Here is a 16,648-nt window from a genome sequence, read left to right as displayed (position 1 = left end):
AAAAGCATCAGGAGCCAACATCAATGATACATGTAATATGTCAAGCTATATAAAATATTGTATAAAATAACATTAAAACTGGCTGTTTAAAAATGACATCTTAATGAGCCATGCAGATAAATATTGTTATAAATTATTAGGCACAATCTGTTCTTGCATTTTCTACATGAAACAGTGACGTCTCCTGTTAACACCCACAGTTTAGATATCTCTCTATATAACCAATAGTAAGATTAAGCTTCATATGAATCTGCTAGTTTTATAGAAACTTTGTGAATTATGTTTATTGACTATCTTGGGGGGAAGGGAGGTTATTAAAATTTAATACAATTTTAAAGTTTCATTCCAATTTATTGTAAAACCAGGTCTGACATGCATTGCATTTTTCAGTATTTAAGTTCAATTTTCCATGCAAATGGTGGACATATTAGGAATGTCTTGTGAATTCTAGTAAAAGTTGCTAACATATTTTGTCAGAGGTGACAGTGACTGTTGGCATAATCCTAGGAAATTGCGTGTAGCTATATGGAACTGAATGTAGAATGTATAGTTTTTAATCTAGCTGATTTTGTACACCCATTGCTTGTATGTTATACAGCTTGCCGTTAAGTAGGTTTATAACAAAATAAATTTTATTGAATTCGGTCATGCTTGCTGTCAGGGAAATATGTATAAAATTACAATGGGGGGAAAGAGTTTGATTTGATTGCTAGAGTAAATTTCTTAGCTTTGTGTGATATTTTTAGTATCCTGCAGAAAGTGGGTTAATATTAGGAAACAGCCCTTTGCCTTTCATATGTAAGAAGTAAATATATTGTGGTTATTCCACTAGTGGATAAGTCTTTTCCATTCACAAGAGTGTTGTTTCCAGGGTGCTAAAAGAACATGGTATGGGAAAATAACCTGAGATATAGATGCATAACCTGTTGTTAAGATCATTTGAATCATTAAAATGTATATGTAGCTTGTATCTTCCTTATAGATCAAGATTCATTTCCAAAATATCATGATGTGTAAGTTGAGAAGTTTCCTTATAGACTGTATGAAAATTGTAAATACCATTAGCATAGTTTCTTTTTTCACTGACTTCTTTGGATCTGGGCAAAGGATCTTTAAGAGTATTTTGATTAGAAAAATCAAGATGTACATATTGAACTAAAACTGGTTTCCTATTCCCCATGAGTGACTTAAGCCAATTAATTTATTTCTTTGAGTCAATTCTGTTTTCTTCAATTGGACATAACTACTTATTATGAATCTTGTATTACTTTAAAAGTATAATTACCAAGTTTCATTTAAGTGTGGCAGAATTCCCTAGCTCGATTTTCATTCATTAAGACCCTTAGGCTGCCCTCTGTTTTGTAAATATCATTCCTGCTGATCTGTTTATGGAATATTAGACCAGGATGAAGCTGATTGTTCAAGGAATACTAAAATCATCAAACTTGATTTTCCTATTTCAGCTATAAGAGAGAACTTGATTTAGCTGTAGTCACAGTTTATTGACTTGCCCAAAAATCAACAGACAAAAAAAAGCTAGCTTCTACCTGTCATATAATGACACAAGAAGCTTCTTGTCCTAATTAATATATGTGTCTTATAACAGAGGTTATAGAGGTCAGAGTTGTGGATAGGACTAATATATCTATGTTCAAAAGATCTTCATGACCACTAAATACTATAATGAGATGGGATTTTCTCTCCTTGCTCCCATCTGATAGCGATGTACATGTTAGCAGTCCAGATTTGATATTAGTCAGAAATAAGGACCAAGGAAGACAGTGACATTTCCTTCCAGTTAATTATTCATTAGATGGCTACCTATAAATCCTAAATCTGGCTTGAAATTCAAAAGGTTGATTATAGACGGAAGTTTATACAGATGTATATTAACCTATATATTACATATGTAATATAAATCTAATATTATGCAAATGAGTAGGCTTTTCAGAAGACAAATTATGTAGGGAGATAAAAGGTTAATGTTTATTTGCCAACATTCATTAATTTTAGGTATTCCCATGACTGCATCTTAATTGCATTCATACAATTGATATTACATCCAATCTGATTCTATAACATCTTAGGAGATTTTATAATAAACAGTAATTCATAGTAGTTGGTTGACAGCGACGAAAGATAGTTGGTTATTTTTTAAAAATAACCAATATACTTCTATATTGCTTCCAATACAATTACAATTCAAGGTGATTTATACTACAAATTAATAGAATAAAATAATTAAAACAATAGTTAAAGAATGCAAAATATTCATTTGAAAAGTGGTATAAAAACTATTCAGATTTGAACAGGTGCTTTAGGAAATAGCATTCTAAAGTATGAGGCCTCAACATAGTGTTCACTTAAGATCTGCTTCTATCATATTGTCTTGTTAATGTAAGAACTGCCATAAAAGGTTCTGTTTTCTCCTTTCATACTTCTCCCCCCCCCCCCAAGAAATACTTCCTGAAACCATAGAGCTGAGTAAGGCAGAGATGGTATCCCTCTAAGAATGTAAATTATTATAAAAGTGATTAATACAGTCTTAAACAATCCGCTATCTTGCTAATATATGTGGTTTTTACCTCATAAGAATTCCAATCCAAACTGGAATTGACAATGCTAGTACTGTAGGGAATTCTGGTAGTAAATATGTATAGAGGCCAAGTTGGGGAAGAATAGATTTTAAATACTTACACAACTATTAAGAATTTTGTAAATCGTTTTCCAGCTGTTAAGTAGATCTGAGGCCTTTTATACTTACTTGCGCTCAATTTCTATTTGTACTCATCCAGATATAAATTTTACATAAGTAACTTGTCTTTATAGTCATAACAACAGCAACAAAACAAAATGGAAAAAAATGTTTATCTTGACTGTGTTTATACGTAGAAGATGTATCACTTGAGCATTGTATAATTCATTACCAGGATAGCTTTATAAAAGTTTTTATATATATATCTAGACCATTTTGGAAGTTATTGTATACCAAACAACTTTTGGTACAGATTACTTATTGGATCATTTTAAGAGTCTGGAGGTCCCTAGTCTGTACTCAGCTGATTGAATCTGGGTTAAATTTCTAATAAAGATATTCTGATAGGCCTCAGCTTTTACTTTCCAACTTTGTATGTCAGCAGAAACATCTGCAGAAGGAATTTAAGTACAATATTTGAATGAGGATATGGACTCTTGTGTAGTTGAGGACTGTTTTAATGCAGGATTCCTCATTTTTGACACAAGTATAAACATGCTAGATGAATTTACTTAAAATTCCATGTAACCTATAGTTCAGAATGAAGTTGGAGGTGATGGTGATGTATGTAGAGGGTGTCAACTTATTCTCCAAAGCACCTGAAGGCAGGATAAGAAGCAATGGATGGAAACTAATCAAGGAGAGATCTAACCTAGAAATAAGGGGAAATTTCTTGACAATTAGATCAATCATTGGAATGGCTTGCCTTCAAAAGCTATGGGTGCTCCCACACTGGAGGTTTTTAAGAAGAGATTGAACAGCCATTTATCTGAAATAGTATAGGGCACGGGTGTCAAACTCGCGATGCCACGTGACGTGTCACAAAGTATTGTGACTTTTTTCCCATTGCTGGCAATGGGGTTGGCGCGGTTTTTGCGTGACACATCTGGCCCGCAGGGCGGCAGTTTGACACCCTGGTATAGGGTCTCCTGCTTGAGCAGGGGGTTGGACTAGAAGACCTCCAAGATCCCTTCCAATGCTATTATTCTATTCTATTCCACATTTGAAGGTAAATAAAAAGTCCTTTAATAGAGGTAGTCCTTGACTAACAACAGTTCATTTAATGACTATGTGAAGTTACAACACTAAAAGAAGTGACTTATGACCATTTTTTACACTTATGACCATTGTAGCATTCCCATGGACACATGATCAAAATTCAGATGCTTCACAACTGACTCATATTTATGACAGTTGCAGTATCCTAGGATCATGTGATCACCATTTACAACCTTCTGATAAGTAAAGTCAATGGGGAGGCCAGATTCACTTAACAACCATATTACTAACTTAACAACTGCAGTGTTTTGCTTAACATATGTGACAACAAAAGTCATAAAATGGGACAAAACTTACTTAACAAATGTTTTGTTTAGGAACAGAATTTTTGGGCTCAATTGTGGTCAAAATCTAGGATGACTTGTATCAGATTTCAACAATCGTTGATTGGCTTCTAACTCAATGCTTTTAATGATTTGCTAGTCCTATTTCAGGAAATAGCAGACAATATTAATAAATTGTATTGCATTTATTAACACAAAGTCTCCCTGCATTTCCCACAGATAACTCTTAATTTCTTTTTGTTTAAAAATACTTTCCTCTTGTTCTAGATCTAAAGTAAGGATTAGCAAGGCTTTAATTGCTTGCCCATTTGCCATGGATTAGGAAAAACTAGAAAGCTAGATGAATAATTCTGATTTAGATCTCCTGACATGATGGTTTTCCACCTGCAGAATTTTCCTTATGTATTAATCTTTTAAAGTAGTACAGACACAAGCAATTTCAATAGTGATGAAGTCTTCAATTAGAGAAGTGGACAGGGAAAAAGCATTAGAATGCTGCTGTGATAATACTTTAATTAGGTAGAAAATGTCCTCTAATAAATAGTTATTAAATACATAAACTACAATAACTGAAGAGACTTCCAGTGGTTCCCTTCTTTACAATAATAATGATAACAATTTCATTTAAAAGATCTTGCCTTCTTTATTTTTATGGTCAGAATCAGTATAGCAAGCAGGTAGAGCAATTGTATCATTCCCTACAAACTCTAGTCACAGCTATTGCCACAGTATATATGACTTACCATATTTTGTCCAGATAAGCGGTTTCACTTTAAGATAACCTGTTTTTGGAGGCAGTAGAACAGGCGTCACAGTTACTATCCAAGACAGATTTCATTATTTTTTAAAGCTTTGCCATGCTAATAATTTACATTAGCTGGAATGTACATTCAGATGAAAAATATTTATCTCATAGTGTCAGTTGTGCAACTACCATATATATCACTTACATGGAATTATAATACCAAAATAGAATCTTCTCTAACATATGCTTATAGAAGAAAACTAAATACTAGATTAGGTAAAGCAGTGGTTCCCAACCTTTTCTATACCCTGCACCCCTAGAATGCTCCTTATATATTCTCGCACCCCTTTCAAAAATTGAAAATAACGGCAACGAATTATGCATATACACTATAATTTTGAAAACCCAAGTTTTTGCACCCCTGGAATATCATCTTGTGCCCCCCAGGGTACAATCAAATGCAGTAGTCATTTAAAGCTAGTGAGCACCCCTGGTTGGTAACCCCTGAGGTAAAGGATGCAACTAGATTTCATGTATAAAACCTGTGATTACAGTGTCTCATAATTCTAACTATTTTCCTGCACAATCTTCCTAGCTAGGTAATTCTCAGAAATTATTTGCTTTGTGGGAAACATGTTATAACTAGGGAAAATGAATACTATGCATTGGGAACAGGGGTATTAAACTCAATTTCATTGAGGGCCGCATCAGCATTGTGGTTGCCCTCAGGGGGGGCGGGTCACGGTGGGTGCAGCCTACTGGGTGGGCGTGGATGGAGTGGATGTGGCCTACTGGGTGGGCATGGCCAACTACATCGTTCGCGTCAAGGTTGCCTGTCGGGGCCTGGGCAGGAGTGGGTCAGATCTGAGGGTCTCTGGCAGAAGGGGGTGGGACCGGGGCAAGCACCAATTCCATTTCTTCATTCCTCACAAAGGGTGACACTTCCCCAGCATGCACCCAGGGGGCGGGGCCAACGCGGCAGGGGCTGGTTCTTCTAGACAGCCTTGTGGAGCTAAGACTGAATGCGTTTCAGCATAGATGGCCACCACAAAATTGTACATTGGCTCCCGGCCTGCTTGGGCCAGGGCCAAGGCAGTGGGGGCCATTCCCTCACTATTTCCAGGATGGCTTCGCAGGCCATATGAAACCAGTTCATGGGCCGCATCCGGCCCCCGGGCCTTGTGTTTGACATGTCTGCATTAGAATATTAGCTGATTTAAATCAATATTTTCTGCACCATTTTTTCAACACAACATCAAGAATTCTAAGCTTGGCTAGTTGTGACTAGGTTAAGCAAGGTTGGCCTATATAGACTGGAAGCGGTTATCCAGGATTCCAGATGGAGATTTTTTTCCAAGTTTCTCTGCAATACTAAACCCTGAACTTGATGTTGCAATACTGAACTCTAAGAAGCTGGTTAAATATTTGCCAACAAAGCAAAATCAGCTTTAGGATGCCTATTGTAATAGGAGAAAACTTAGTGGATAGAATCCTTTCGAGACATTATTTTCTTGATTTGATTCCCACTTAACTATATATTGTATATATCGTGTATATGGTAAATCCTTGTGACTAGATCCACCACATCTCCTTGGGCTTTGTTTTTACAGAAAGATTTGAATCAAATGCAGTAGTCATTTAAAGCTAGTGACAATGATAGAAAAGTGTCAACACCTACACAGATAATGACATAATGAGCCTCTGATCTTTCACAGTTGCATCTTATATGTCAAATGCTAGTATATAAGTTGCAAAGTTTGTATTGTGATGTCATGGCACTTGTCATACTTGTTGCCCTCATGGATGTTTCTGATGCCCACATTCACTTAAACATCTCAGAGTAGCTAAAGTACTCATTTAAAATCATGTGACTTCAGAGCAGCTTCATAAATGTAAGGTACCATAGTTTTGTCTTTGGAATTCTGGATACTCCAACTACTATGTTTCCTTATTATTATTTCCAGAACTAATTACATTTATAAAAGTAGACACAGTAAAAATATTGCAATACAGTTGTCGTCTGTAAGACAACTGCTGTCCTTCATTGGCTTAAAGCATATGTTTTGGCAGTGCAATAGAGCTCTGTGCTAAGGAAGCTATACAGAAGTCCAGTTGTTGGGAAATTTTAATTATTTGCAAGCAGGTAGGCAAGGAAGGGAGGGAGGAAAGAAGGAAGGGTTTCCAATGCTGCTAGCTTCCACAAGAAAATTCAACAGGGAAGCCAACAGGAAGTTGGAAATTGCTCCCACTAAATGATTTTTTGCCTGACTATGGTCAGTCTGTTTTTTCAGTTTAAGATAAATGTATATGTCTGAAACAATAATCCAATGGGTCACAGGCTGTCTAGTATCCTATTAAAATTGGTTGCTGTTTAGAAGACCTACTTATTCTTCAGTTGAAGTATTTCATGTGATTGTGAACATACACATACATTTTAAAATGCTATATGTTTTGACAATTTTATATATCAAATAGCATTATTATCTCAAATCAACCTGAACTGATTTGGAGAACATCAGGTAGGGGAAGTCTGCTCTATAGAATCAATCCATAAGTCCTACTCCTGTAAATATAACTAGGATTTTTTAGGTATTTCAACCCTTCTGATTTTAAATAAAACTTTCCCTGTCTTTTTAAAATAATCTAAGATTGCTTGTTCAGAGAATGTCATCCATAGAGGTTCTTCAGAGTGTTGTTATTTAAAAATCTGTAATGAGAAGGAAATTCCAATATAAATGTGGAAATAATTTTCAGCTTTTATTAAAATCCAGGTTGTTCATTTAGTGGACAGTTTTAAAAAGCTTGACAAAGAGTCTATGTTCTCTATTTTCAATAAAAGGCCCTAAGATTATTCAACATATGTCAGGTGACAGAGGGAAGTAAGGAAACCATTGGAAGAAATAAATTGCATTTTAACTGATGCTAAATTTGACAGAAGATCGTCTTCTTAATTTTCTGTGGTGTTGGTCTTACAGTACTTAACCTGCTTAAGAAACCATGTCTCCATTGTGTGACTTTAGAGCAGTTAAACCAATGATATTCAGAGGGACAATGATGCATAAGGGGCATCATCAATACCTTTGATGTCACGGAGGAGCTTGCAAGCATACGGCCAAGCACCAAATGCACTTAGTAATAGGGCCAATGTTGGCCATATTTCCAGCCCATTATATTCTCTCTCGCTACCAGAGCAGCCTATAGGACTTTCTGAAGTATCCTGATTTTAGATCCTCATTTGTCCCTTTAGCATTCCGGTTTCTAGTATTTGTAAACATGTGTGTTACCCTTTTTTAATAAAAAAAATAATAATGATCTGTGTACTGCTTTGAACATAATGTATGCATGTTTATGCAATTGCATTTTCTTGATTTTTATTTTATATTTTCTCCACATTGCTATTGTGTTTCTAGTTCATACAAACACCTGTCCTGAAATTGTGCAGGGTAATCTGATGCTCCCCCTTCTGTATCATATGTTTTCTCTTGTTTATTGAGTTATGTTCTGCCATACCTCAGATATGACAGCCATTTAATAATCCTGATGCTGTAGCTCTGCAGGGGCTAAAAAGATCCCAGCAGGCTTGTTAACTTCTGCTCTGAAACATTATGGGAAATATTTTCCTGTCCTTAAAATCCATGGGCTTCTGATTAATTTATTTTAAGGCTGTAAAAATCCATAACCAGGTATGTGGGAAGTATATTGAATTGCTCTTTCCATCCAGTTATTTAAGTTCTCTTTCCACATTCCCAGGTTTTTCCTAGCCATTTAACTGCTTCTACAGTATGTTATAAAGTAACTTTGATCAGTATGATTACATCTACAAATCTTCACTGAAAAGTCCACAACAAATGTTTAACTTTTTTTTTTAAAGAAAAGTGTTAAGTATCATTCCTGTCTCAGGAGAAATACAGTCTACACATTTTTATAAATATATACGCTTGTTCTTGTTTAGATACAAGGAATGAAGAAGATCAAATACAAAGTTATTCCAAATGGAATATGAATCATATTTCAGATACAGTGAAAGGGAAACTGAGTCAGTGTTTAAGGGGAAAGAGCACTGGAAAAAGTTTTCAATAGTAATACCTATCCCACCCCCACCTTTTTTTTTTGGAGAAAAAAGCTGAAGAAGTGTGGTTTCAGCATTTCTGGTAATAAATTACTGTGGGTAAGAAATAATGGGAAACACGAGAAACTGTTGATATGTTATATCAGGCAATTATAGTGTACTATTTGTCTAAAAAACTCATCTCAAATGAAAATCTACTATAGAATAAATTCTAGGGGTTATTTAAATGCATGTCAGACAGCATGTTTTCCACATGCTGCTCAATTAGCCAGCCTTTTTATCAACTCAGTATTTCACATTGTAATAGATTTTGGGAGCCTGGTTCACAGATCAATCAACAAGTGATGAACACACATTTTTGAACTAGATCAGTGATGGTGAACCTTTTAGAGACCGAGTGCCCAAAACCCGCCCTCTGCCTCCCACCTTGCCTGCTCCGTCCCTGCCCGCCCCTTGCTCCGCCCGACCACAGGGCCATGCACTGCCTCAATGGCCCGCCGTAGCAGATCACCCAGGCAGCCCTGCAGCGTCATGGCAGCCATGCCCTCCGCCCACACCCGCAGTGTCATCTGCATGCTATGGAACGTGAGGGCGGAATCTTCTTCCTGCTGCCCGGCTATGTCCTTGGCTGCGCTACTCCATGCAGGCCGCGCCTGGGGGGTGACTCTCCTCCAGGGGGGCTACTGGAGACGAGGGGCCGCAGGGGGAGGCAGGCCTGGGGCAATGGCGCGCGTGCCCACAGAGAGGGCCCCGAATGCCACCTCTGGCACACATGCCATAGGTTCACCATCACTGAACTAGATCAAACTGTGTAAGTAAGTGATGAAAAATTGAATAGGGTCACTCTGTAAGGTCCATTGCTATGCATGATACAGTATTTGATCCCTAGATGAGTTTTGCAAAACTTCCCTTTGTATTTTCAGCTATGGTAATTATGAACATGCTCTATAAAAAAAATGAAGTTGAGGTAATGAAATGTTTTGTCAGTTACTGTAATCACGTGATCTTAATATATGATTACGCTGTAATCATGTGAACTTAATATATGATTCTGATGAACCTGAAAGCTTGGTCACCATTTTGTGTCATTTGAATGATTGTACTCAAGATCCTGTTGTAATTTGGATGCTGGAATTTTTCTCAAGGCCCAACTTTTCTGGCTTTAGTTTTATGTATTTTGGGCATGTTCATACTGCTCAGGAGGAAAAATAGTGTTACATTTATATGGGGGAAGCTGATGATGTTGCCACTGCTCTCCAAAGCAAAATTACTTCCATTCAAAACTGAAAGGAGGTGTGAGGGAAGAAGGTGATATGGAATTTCATCCCATGTTGCTTTTTGAAGAGCAGCAAAAATAACCTGAATTAGGATTTTATGTATTGTCTGTAATATGGTCTGATTAATGTTTCCTCTCTCTGTGTAATAATGTAATGATTAAGGTGCTGAATTAGGAATAGAGAAATGTAGGTTCTACTCAGTGATGGGATTCAAATATGTGAACAACCGGTTCTTTGTGTGGATGCTGCTTCCGGAAGTCCATTCTGGGCCTGGGCAACAAAAATTAGCTACCAGTTCTGGCAAAGTGGTGCAAATCGGCTGAATCCCACCACTGGTTCTAATCCTTCCTTGAACATGGATAACTGAGATGTAGCTGACTTTGTGCCAGTCAGTTTGTCAGACTAGGAAGTCAAAAAAACATCTACCTATCAATACACATGTGACAAACATGGTAGACTATAAACGGAGCTTCATCTAAGTTGATTGATTTGAGATGACAATGATGCTGATGACAATGATAATAAATGTACACACACACACACAAAACCTCCCCCACACACATACTATTGTAGGGACAATTGAAGGTAGGAAATAATACATAAAATGTTAAACAAATTAAAACTCTATTATAAAAGGGAATAATGATAATAGTTGTAAAGACATCAATACTGTAGATGCTGTCTCATGAATTTTGGAAAGCACGCAGGAGAACTGAAGGATAACCAAAAATCCACAGTTAAAATGCTTGGAGCATAACTTTATTACCAAAGACTTCGATCTTTGCAGCAAAATTGAGGCTTGAGCTGCTGAGGATAACTGTGGAATCACAACATGAGCCTGTGGGATTTAACCGGGAAATAGACTTCTGCCACAACTAAATTTCCATAGAGGCAAGTTATGGTACACCAAGAGCCGCAATAACTAGGAGCGAATAAGAAACAGGCAGCCTGGTACAAGAATACAATCTGTTTTCTCATGAAAGAAAGGTGAAAGAGATACTGAGAACAATCAGAAAAAAATAATTTAACATAAACTAGGAAGTTGCTGTTATTAACTCTTATATACTATGTGGAGTGGGTTCTGTTAGAGAATAGAAGATTAAAAAAAGGAGCGATCTTAACAAGATCTGTTTTCTGTGGTTTTCAAATAAATTCAGATGCATCTTTTTATGAAGCGATATATTAAAATTTAAGTACTAGGTGGCATACACACATTTAAATAAATAGGGAAGCAAGTGAATTTAGTACTGAGACTGTATGAACCAAGACTGAAAAGCTAAGGCTTATGCAAGGATTTTGAACACTTTTCTCCAAATATAAATCCCAGTGACTTTTCTCAAATTACTTTAAAAATTCAAGCGTGATTTCTAAAAAGAAGGGATGTTGCATGAGAAAAAAAAAATCAAAGTGTCTTAGGCTCTTAGTAGATTATTTTTCTGGAAGCTGAAGTTAAGCTCAAACATTTGACAGTAACATTCCTTGCCTTCTCTTCCTCCACCCCTTGTTTGCAGGTAACATTTGAAGCTGCTGTAGAATGTATGAGTGAAAAGCAAGGATAGGAAGATTCTAATCATAGTCATAGAATAAGGAAATACCTGTTTCAAAAGAAGAAGTAAAAGGTGTCAGAAACTGCAAAGATTTTTTTAAAAAAATGCTCATTCCAAGGATGTGAATGGAGACCAGAAGCCTATTACAAGAATTATCAGCAGTGAACAGAAGAAAAAGTCAATATTTATTACTATACAGCTAGTCTTTGCTTATTGACTGCCTCATTTAGTGACCATTTTCAGTTATGATGTGATGAAAAAATAACTTAATGACCAATCCTTGCCTTTACAACCTTCACAGGTTTCGAAAGCAAAGGAAAGCTGAAGTAAAATTGTAAGCACAATCATGGTTTCACCTAAAGATCACTTAACAACTGAGTTGAATCACTAAATGAGAATCGCCTGTACTTTACATTCAGGTTACATCACTGAGCCAACTCCTTGATAGCAGTAATGGTAAGTATAGAACTGTTTAGGAAGGTTGTTCAACTTCGGGTCAAACTTGATATGATAACTGACATATTAGTAGAAAGCAGAAATGAGTTTCTTTAATCTAGATGCAGGGAGAAAATAGGTTTTTAATAGACCTTCATGTAATTTACAAAGGTTTAAATTGTCCTTATCTTGCCAGGAGCCTTAGGAAAATCCTTTCCCAAATCTTAATGTTAAACTGGTTGCAATTTCCATCTAAAAACTGTCTTTAACTCAGTAACTTCAAGCAGCCAGATTGCCTGCTGCTCAATCTAGTTATGTGGTTACTTAGTTTGATCAGGATCATCTGAAAGTGCTGATTCGTATCTCTTTACTAAGATTAAAATATTTCTTTGCTGCTAACTGATATCCTGGAGACAACATGAATAAAGGTTCTTTGTCTATGTGTACGTGGCCAGCTGCTGTACAGCTGAATACAGAGTAAACAGGTGGCCACTCAGGTGTGAGCAGCATGTGTCTGAGGGCCCAATTGACACATGAATGTCTTTTAAGGTAAAAGAGGATAAAATGCATGTAAGTGTGTTCGCTTGTTTGTTTGTATACTCGGTACTCTTGGGCATTCATGCTGGAGTATCACACTTTTCATAGAACTCTATCTTTTAAGAAGATGGTATTTAAAGTATATCCTGTCTTCTTAGTTAAAGAGGTTGGATGTTCTTATAAGCAATACATCTGATTTAGAGAATTTAGACAACTTAAATTCTATGTACCTGGTTTTTGCAGTGAGTGAAAGATCTTTTTTAGTGTTTGATAATGTTGTCCTGTCTGATTAGAGGGCTTTAGAAATGTAACTGAGAGGCAGAATTATTATTGTAAAAAAATCCCATCCTGATCCAAACCCCTGCAAAAGAAAAGCTTCAAGATAACTTGATCATGTTGAAGGAGAAGGAGGAAAATATACATTCTTTAGTATGTGATAGGTTTGTTTTTAGTGGTGCAAGGCAAAAACAAAACAAAACACAAAACCAGTTGGAATTAGATACTCAGTAATATTTGCATTTTTACCTCATCTTTCTATTTATGTAAACTAGTAAGACTATATGATGGAGGAATTTAAATCCAGCCTTTATGGAGCAATATTTTTTTAAAAAAAAATCTAAATAAAATAAATAAATAAAAATAATTTTGCCATACTACCTTTTAGGAATAGCTGTAACCAGTGCTTTTTTTGTAAAAACAAAAGGTGCTGGAACTCACACATGTCATACAATCCGCCTTGCCTACCCTACAAGGTTCCATCCAAAAAAGTGTCGGAACTCCGTTCTGGGTGTTCTATGAGGAAAAAAGCCCTGGCTATAACTAAACACAGTTATCAATCTTTTTTCAGGATCATTAATCTATAGAGGATAGTTACAGGGGACGCATTGGCTAAGTCTTAGTCAAGACAAAGCAGGTTCACCAAACCAATTTCCTAAGGGGGTGGGAACAGTTTCTAGGAGGGAAATTTAAAATGAGCAATCAGTATCTTAGATGTCTTGGGAAGACACTTTCCTGGTGATTTCAACAATAACTGTTTAATTTAAGGCTGTCCTAGAGGATCAGCCAAGACAGATGGATTCATATAGCTGTGAGGCTGACAATGTCTGGCTAAGTCCTTTGTTTAGAGAAATGGTCTAGAAAAGAGAGAGAGGCTGGTTTTGTTAAGTTTTTTAGATGCTAAAATATTTCTTCTTTCTGATAAAGATATGGAGAAAAAAAGATACAGGCCTGGTTTAGTAGTTTTCCTGGTTTATGGATCAGTCATGGACAGCCTAAGAGTTCTGTATTCTCTTTGTCTCTCTTTTCTTCCTCCTTCAAACTATAATAGATTGGAGGGTTCTACTTCTATTTATTATTGTATTTTGGTACAACTATTGACTGCAATAAAGAAATTAAAAACAAAAATATTAAGATTTATTTATTTGGCTTAGAATCCCTGTCTCTATTCTCATGAATAAAAATAGACTTTTAATTAATTAAAAGCTACTCTGAAGATGTATATTTAAAAGACTTTTTTTAAGTGAATAAGAGGTTAGAACTCTTTAAATCAATGTTTTAAATCCATGTAATACCTCATCTTAAAGAGTTGTTCTTCGATTAGGCAATAGGATCAAGTCAGGTTCAAAGCTTGATTGCTGAGTTTGAGCGGGCTTGAGTCACAGTTTTACAGTACTTTCAGTTGGGCGTAATGGGACTAGCCTTTAATATCTGTGGTGTCTGACAGGGTTCCATCTTGTTCTCTAACCTCTCCTCATCTACATGAACTCACTGAGGGAAATCAACCTGAGTTTTGGAATGGGGTGTCATCAGCATAGAACAGAGTTCCCCAACCCTTCTGGTTTTGCGGACTGGCAGGGGGGAGAGAAGATGGTTCCACGCTAGCAGTGATATGCATGCGCATGTGCTCATGTGTTATTTCCACAGACGGGTTCCAAATGGCTCACGGCCTGGTAGTGGGTTGCGGCCCCGGGGTTGGGGACTCCTGGCATAGAACATTACTGATGACAGTTCTATTATGCTTCATTATCTATTTCCAGAGAAGCAGTACCCTTGAATGTTTCCTGAATATATTATGAAGGAGGAGTTTCTGAAATTAGAAGAGATTGATGTCCAGTTTATTTTGGAAGAACACACTCAAATTCTGGTAGTGTTCCTTATGAATCAGTGGATTCAAGAGTGGTGATTATGGTGAGAAGCAACTATGTACAATGATAACTGATGTATCATCTATTTCCTTTCTTCAGCAGGTTTCATTTGGCATTGGTTATCCAGGTTTTGTTTGCATTTCATCGTGATTGCTGCACTGTATTACTAGGGGTATTGTTGAAAAGGTCCAGGATTATACCACAATATCTGTACTGGTTCCTAGTTATTAAAGGTCAATTTAAGGAGTTAATATTAATCTTGAAACTAGTTTAAAGTAGTTTAGGACGTGAATTCTAGAGGATAGAATTGTAATTATAAAATAGTCCAATTAAGATCTGTAGGAAAGACTCCTTTGAAGATACTTCTGCTGTCTGATTATTCTTTCTGGCATGTAGGTGAAGAGTTGTATTTGAAAGAGAAATCTGCTAAGATTCATCTCTTTCTTTGGGCCTTTAAACACTTGATGGAGTAGAAATTTTTAGTATAGAAGAGAGATAAATAAATCTGAATATGAAATTTACGGGAAGTTCATATATTGAAAATTATCCCATTCTCTGCTTTTAATGCGATTGTCTGAAATGAATGTTGGCTGAACATTGAACTTAATGAATTACAGATGAGGAACTGATCCAAAATTCTTTGATATGCGATAGTAATCTAATGTTATTTTGAGATTTTTATTCAGATTTATGCATCTTGTAAAACTCCTGTTTTCTTTTTGTTCCCCTCCCCCCATGTGTTTTAAATAAATAAATAAATAGACATTAGAACTCAGCAGGAACAATTGTTCTGGCCTCCAATTTGACCAGGAAAGGAAATCTTAGGGAAGAAATAATATAATTTGATTGAGTGTTTAGGTATGCTAGAATCACTTCATCCTCCTATATATTGTCTGCCTTTTTATTTTATCCGCAGTTCAGAATGGCAAAAGATTCAAGTGAGTGTAAAGGTGTTCCATTGTAGGTTTTCCTGAAAACCTGGTGTATGACTCTGTTTATATTGATGGATATAAATATATGTAGGTCTTTGGTTATTCGGGTTTTCTCCCACGTCAAATTGGAAGTGTCTTCGCGATGTTTCAACGAAGTCCTATTCGTCATCTTCAGGCTGGTGTTTTCGGCTTCGTGCTTCTAGGAACAATGTGTGATCCTAGCTGTTTCTTGCTTTTAACTGCTAGTGGGGATATGAACTGATTGGATGGGAGCTTGGCTGTGTTCTGATTGGGTGGAGGTGTGTTCTGATTGGTTAGGGGTTTGGCTGTGCTCTGATTGGATGGGGGGTTGGCTGTGCTCTGATTAGATGGGGGAGTGTTCTGTTTGGGTGGAGGCTTTGTTGTGCTCGGGTTAGTCTGAGTTGCAGGGGGATTTAAGATGGTGAGCTGCATTGCCGTTGTTTGGCTTCGCGTTCGTGGTCGTGCCTCATCTTCATGGTGGGTGTCATTTTGCTTCATGTATGGATTGGAGAGGTTTAAAGTGACTAATGATGCAGCTGTGGTCTGGCTTCTGGTTTGTGGTCATGCCTCATCATCGGTGTGGGTTTGGGTTTGCTTTTTGCGTGGATGTATGGTGGTGACATCTTGTGTGGTTTTCGTGAGTGTGGGTCTGGTATTCTTTGTGTTAGGGACTCGTTTGTCAAGGGCGGGTTTCCAAATGGCTGGTAGGCGGGAGGTATGTGTATAAATATATACACATATACCAACTTACACAATTTGCTTTGGAATGCATGCTATAAATTGTGGTCACACGTTCTGCCAACAATTGATTAGCTTAACTATCAAATGCATTGGTACCTCAGT

General features: G+C 36.7%; 1 long non-coding RNA gene across 1 annotated transcript; it reads left to right on the top strand.

Moving 5' to 3' along the window:
• The first annotated feature begins 6,671 nt into the window (after positions 1–6,671).
• Positions 6,672–14,889, top strand: LOC120308234. The gene is made up of 3 exons (XR_005556802.1): positions 6,672–6,735; positions 12,038–12,192; positions 14,745–14,889. It is a non-coding gene; the product is annotated as an uncharacterized LOC120308234 (long non-coding RNA).
• Positions 14,890–16,648: the final 1,759 nt, after the last annotated feature.

This window comes from Crotalus tigris, unplaced genomic scaffold (assembly GCF_016545835.1).
Source record: "Crotalus tigris isolate CLP2741 ecotype Arizona unplaced genomic scaffold, ASM1654583v1 scf7180000017887.1893490, whole genome shotgun sequence".
Taxonomy (NCBI): Eukaryota; Metazoa; Chordata; class Lepidosauria; order Squamata; family Viperidae; genus Crotalus; species Crotalus tigris.
The sequence above is the reverse complement of the archived record's forward strand: the minus strand, read 5'-3'. Positions and strand labels throughout refer to the sequence as shown.